We start from the raw sequence: 6,190 nt of genomic DNA, 5'->3' as shown, positions 1-6,190 counted from the left end.
GGGGGGCGCGGCGCGTCCCGGCGAGGTGCGGGGTCGCGCAGGTCCGCGAGCCGGGCCTCTCGCAGGAAATCGGACCGTCCTGGGAGTATCCTGTTTACTCCTTTCGGGCCGGGAAAGAGAGGGTGGCCTGAACCGCTCGGCCGCGGGAGCCCCGGGAGCCCCGGGAGCCCCGGGAAGCGCGGGCCCGGGTTCCCGAAGGAAGGGTCAGCGTCTGCTAGGTCCGGCCGCCGCGGGCCGCGGCCCCACCCCGCCCGTCTGCTTCCTCTCTCTTCCTGCCCCTGCTCGGAGTCCCTGCCCGTCCTCTCGTAAAGATCACAGAGCCGGGAGCGCTGGGCTGGGTCAGTGGGAACCACCCGGCACCTTCTCTCCAAACCTCTCATCTGGCCGGGCCCGAACGTGTTCTTAGGTGGAAACCCCTGTTTATCCCGCCTCCGGGCCACCCCGCCCATCCTGCCCATCCCGCCCAGACGTCAGCTTAGAGCCAGGACTGGCAGTGGTCCTTAGTGGAGATGCTGGAAAGTTTTCCGTTAATCGCCAATTTCGGAGTGTTTTAGTTAGGAAAGTCAAAGGCATTCTAAAAGCTTAGGGATTTTGAGGAAAATTCTCACATGCAAGAGAGAAGAGAAAGATGGGGTGGGCCTTTGCAGGCAGAGGCAAGGCACTGTAGTGCTTCAGCCTCTGCTTTGCTGGCCTGGCTATGTGTGGACAGGATTACCGGAGTGACAGGTACCCACGGGGAGAATCCGGGGCAGGTGAGGGACCATGGGTGCGGGCACTACAGTGGACAGGAAAGTCGTGTGGGTGCAGCCAGTTCTATGAGAGGTGGTGCAGTTACGCTCATGAGACTAGGGAGAGGGCAGCTGTGGGGTCAGAGTTTAGGAAGGGTGTCGGATGAAGGGGGAACTGTCTGGGGAACTGTCACCTTTGTTTAAGCCATGTTTACATGGGCTGCTTTGGGAGTGGCCCCTTTGGGGTCCTCTGGGAAGACGTTCGCTGTCACCTTGTTTTCCAGACTTTGAGGGAGGGTAGAAATGACGTTACCGGTGGAGGGAGTGAGGTAGGGAGCTGGTTGGGGTAGAGCAGCTAACCTTTGTCTTAGACAGCAGTGTCCAACATAGGCATGGCCGTTGGGTGGTTAGGTGGTGACAGAGGGGGCCAGGGAGGAGGCACAGAAGACAGGAGACAGGAAGGTCAAGAGGGGAGAACCCCACAGAGGGGTATCCAGCACCTCTGGACTGTCTGTGCTGGGAAATAAATAGATGAGAGTCATTTTGGGCACTGTTCGGGGCTGTCCAGGTATATCAGGAAAGGGATTGCATACTGGAAGAGCTGAGAGCTGAACAATGACTTGTACAATGATGTGGCCTGGTCTAAGGGGCTCAACCAGGAAGGGGAAGTACGTAGGAGTATGAACAATGGGAGACTGTACCAAGCCCTACGCCAGGAGTGACAGAGCAGGGGCTCTAGTTATGGGATAGGAGGCACCTGTCCAGACCAGTGGCCTTAAGTAGAAACCCGTCTCTGGGACTGACCCGTTTCTCTTTCTCTCCAGTGATTTCTCACTAGTGGGTCCCACTGACCAAACCAGTGGACGCTCTAGGGTAATGGTGATGCCTCCCTCAGTGCTGCCTGCTCCCACTAGGCCCTGCAGACTGCAGGCTGGATAGGGAGGGGTCTTGGGAGATTCCCAGCACCAGGGGCTCCTTGGCGTGGACCTACAAAAAAACAAAAGAGATTCAGGTTGTTACCTCCGGTGCCCACTCTTAATCTTGCACTCCTCATGCTCTACCCAGCTAAAGAGTGATTTATGACCCTTTGCCAAGAGTTTACGGCTTCAATAAACACGGGCCCTTTAAACAGGGATTAAAGGATCAGCCTACTTATTATAATAACCCAGAGTAGGAATCAGGAATTTGTGGTTTGGAGGCACCCTGTGGAGAAAACTCCAGCAAGTTACCTTCCTCTGAAACTCCAGTGACTCCAAACAAGCCTTTTCCACTACATTCTCTAAAGCAGCAAAACCTTGGACGCTGAGAGAAGCCCACCCCCACACCCCAGGCCCCAGGATACAGCTGTAGGACACTCCTTGCTGCTTTCCTCACTACCTGTCACAGCAACATGGGAACACCTGTCTTATACCTTTTAGAGTCAACATATAAAAATTCAGTTGCTTTTAACATCAGTAATTAACAAAAACACATTGAAATGTGAAAAACTAATATATGCAATAACACCAAAAAATGTCAAATACTGAGAGTCAATCTTACAAAAGCTGTGAAAAACTACTAAACATTGTCTCAGGAGACACAGATCTGAGATGTACTTTATTAAGATGCTAGTTGCTCCCAAATAGACCTTCAGATTCCTTGCAGTTCTGATAAAAATTCCAGCTAACTTTTTTCTGAAATTAAGCTGATGATAATATATATATGGGAAGGTAATGGATCTAGAATATCCAAAACACCTTTGAAAAAGAATGCATTTCAAATACTCATATTACAAAATCAAGATTTATTAAAAAACTATAGGTATCAAAGTAGTGTGGTGCTGATGAAAAAGCAGATAGAACAGTTAGAATATTCAGAAATAGACCCTCACATATTAGATTATTCACAATGATACAGGGCAGTTCAATGGAAGAAAGTCAACTTTTTCTTCCTTCCTTTTTTTTTTTTTCTTGCATAGAACTGGGGTATCACTTCTCAGCCTTTTGGCTAAGTTCAAGTGTAGAAGAACTGGGGTATAGGTCAGAGGTGGGGAGAGGATTCCCCAGAGACAGAGTGAGGAGCAAGAGCAGGTGGATTGACTGAAATACATTGCTGAGGGGAGCAGGCGGCGAGACAGGATTGGTCTGCCGTGCCATATGAAGATTAGTGCAGGCCATGGCAGTTATAGCTCTGAAACTTAAACCCTAGGCCACCAGGGAGGCCCCTCTCAACAAATTGGATGACCATATACAAGAATCCCAATCAAACAGAGACCCAACTTCCAATACTTTTCTCACTCCATATACAAAAATCAACTCATGATGAAACATAGACTTAAATTAGAAAATGAAGACTAGAAAACTTAGAAAACAGGACGAAACCTTAGGGATTTAGGACTTGGCACCATTTTTTAAAAATACATTAAAAGCATCAAGTAAAAGGAAACAAAAGTCAACAAGCAGCACTTGATGAAAAATTTAAAACTTTTCCTCTTCAAAAGACTGTTATGAAAAAGAAAGAGGGAGAAACAGACTGGAGAAGGTATTTGTAAAACACTCATTCAACAAAGGCCCTGCATCCAGAATATACCCAATATACATTTTTAAAAGTTGACCTGGTTAGGGTTTTAGATTGTTTCCACAGATCAGGATGACTCAGCGGGCATCAGGGCACAGTGCAGGGAGCGCTGGGGATCATCCGTGACAGGATCCTATCACAGACTCTCTCCCACATTTTAGCTGAGAGTTTGTGAGCAGTTACTTAGTGCTCTGAGTCTCTTCCCCAACTGTAAAGCCGAAACTCTCATTCATTCAGCAGATACTGGCTGAGTTCTTACCATGGAGGAGACACAGTACTAATAAGGTTCTAACTTTACTGCTTGGTCCTGGATACATGCATTAAAAAAAAAATGTGTGTGTGTGTGTGTGTATACTGTTCAGGAGGGTGCTGGAATAGCAGTCTGAGAGTACCATCTCTCTCCAGATGTTTGGGCTACTAAACAAGAATAAGATCTTATTCTATGCCTATTTATCTCCATCTATGTGTATCCTGAAAGCTTCCCTGAGTTACGGAGGGATGGCTTAGACACTATTATCTAAACACTTTACCAGATACGGAAATGTTTACAGCATACTAAAAGTGTGTGTAAGGGGTCATGGAAGGCTGGAGAACCCTATTACACATTATCAGCAACAGAACAGCAGAGACCTACCAGGAGTGACTGGTGATGCCCCACTAATCAGGGCAGGTAACCTATCCTAGTAGAGTTAGGAGCTAAGGCACAGCCTGAAATTGGAGCCAGGGGATATGTCAAGTCAGGAACCAAGCCAAACTGGGGACCCAAGCCAAAGCCAGACAGGCCACCTGCAGGCCAGGAGCCGCAGACAGCTCTGAATTGCCCCTGGTGAGGGACAAGGGTCAAATGTCTGTAGGGCAAGCCCATCTCACCCTGTACTGGTAAGATAATGCCAGTGACCAGGATGATGAATACTCTGAGGGAAAAGACAACAATTTCACCTGGACATGCCAAGTCTCAAATGCCACACAGAGGCTGCCAGGCTCCTGGACAGGCAGACAGGCTGTCAAAGCTGTAGATCTAAGTTGAGTGTCCCCCTATCAAGGTGATGGGGAAACTGGCCTTGGAAGAGAGAAGAACGGAGGACCCAGACAGAAACTTGGAGTGAGCCACACACTGGGAGAACACATTTGTAAATTTATCCCACAAACAACATGGCATCTAGAACATGCCAAGTGTACATTTGGAAGACAACCTGGTTTCAGATTCTTCACACAGGTCAGGATGGCTAAAGAGCAAGACCATGTAAGGATCATGTCAGGACTTGCAGTGATAAGATCTGATTCTGAGCCTGTATTTGGCTGCGTGGTCATCACCCAGGATAATGATAAGAAGCATCCACAAAAAAATGTCAAGGCCCAGAAACTGAAGGAGACTAAGGAAATAAAGTCAGAGACCGAAAATGAAGACAGAAGTAGAGGAGAGGCCAGCTGACGTCAGTGTGACTGGCGGCCAGGCAGGGACCGTCACAAGAAGAAGGGGACTGACGGACGTACCCAAGGCCAGAGAGAGGCCACGAGGGGCTGGGGGGGCAGGAGGATTGTCACCCTGTGGGAGAGCGGTTAGTACATCTGTGGCTGCTGCAGAGTTCAGGGCTCCCCAAGACTTGATCATTCACTGGAAGGACTTACAGAACTCCCTGAGTACTGCTAAGCTCAGTTATAGTTTAATTGGCAAAAGGGCACAAATTAAAGTCTGCCAGCGGGCAGGGTGGAGAGGGTTCCCTCCTCAGAGCTTCCAGCTAGAGTGATGGATGCCACTACCTTCTCTCAGAAGGTGCAGCCGGGGGAGCTCACCCACATGTCACTCATTTAGTGGGGCTCGATCCCATAGACCTGTGTGGCTAACTTTAGCCTCCATTTTCTCCAAAGTTAAGCTGGTCCTGTGTAAGCCAAAGCCCCCCAATAAATCACAGTTAGACTGTGCGGTGTAGTCCGAAGCCACCAGGTCAACAGACACAGGTGTCAGGACTTTGCAAGGGCTTTGAGACCATGTCCCAGGAACTGAAGGCATAGACTAGACCTCTCCTTGGGAAAGGTCCTCTCTTCGCAACATGGGTGCTAAATTGCAATTCGTTGAGAAACTAATTGGCAACAAACAGCGAAGTAGTCACAGGCACTATTCCAAAGTGTATCTCAGGAAAATGAAAGTGAATGGTAATGCGGGGTGGGAGAGTGGAAAAGCAGGCTGCCCAGAGGGCCAACATGCAGGTTGCAGGCGTGTCCAGGGCTGTGAGGCCGAAGATGGAGCGGTAGAATCTTAGGTTGTGTCCAGAAAGGAATGAACATGAGAGAGGAATTCTGAAGTTGAGGTTCTGAAATTGAGTGGAGCATTATTCCCTGGAAAGGGAAAAGCAAGGCACTGGGTAGCAAGAGCTGCTGGTGCTTTCCAGCAGCATGAAAGAGCACTCGGGATCCCCAAGCCTGCTTGCCCTAAATGTGTCCTGCTGTCCCGTGGCATGTGTGTAAGACCTCCCATCAAAAATAACTTTAATATAATTAGCATGCAATAAAAAGAAGAACAAGAATTTAGTTACCAAATCAAGCACCCAAAGTTTCCCATCACTTCATGGGTAAACACCCGGCCAAGCAGGGTAAGACCAAAGCAAGGCCACTGAGGCCCAAAAGCTTGCCGCGTATCTAAGGCACTCCCTGGAGGGGCAGAAGGGGCCAGGCCAATCTGGAAGGAAAGGAGCAAAGCCAAAACCCAAGTCAAGCTAAAGCCTGCCGTGGTCGGCTTCCCTACCCACAGCTCGTCTCAAGCGGCAACTTCCGTGTCCCAGGTCCCTGGTCAAGTCCAAGGCCGAGAAGCAAGAGCAGCTTCTTCACGTGTCTCTGCTCCATGCGCTCCACATGCGGCCTCCAGGTCCGGTCTTGACCTCTTTTCCTCCCTTCTCCCTGCCTTCTCC

Source organism: Condylura cristata, unplaced genomic scaffold, assembly GCF_000260355.1.
Source record: "Condylura cristata isolate star-nosed mole 26May11 unplaced genomic scaffold, ConCri1.0 scaffold00024, whole genome shotgun sequence".
Classification (NCBI taxonomy): Eukaryota; Metazoa; Chordata; class Mammalia; order Eulipotyphla; family Talpidae; genus Condylura; species Condylura cristata.
This window is presented reverse-complemented; position numbering follows the sequence as displayed.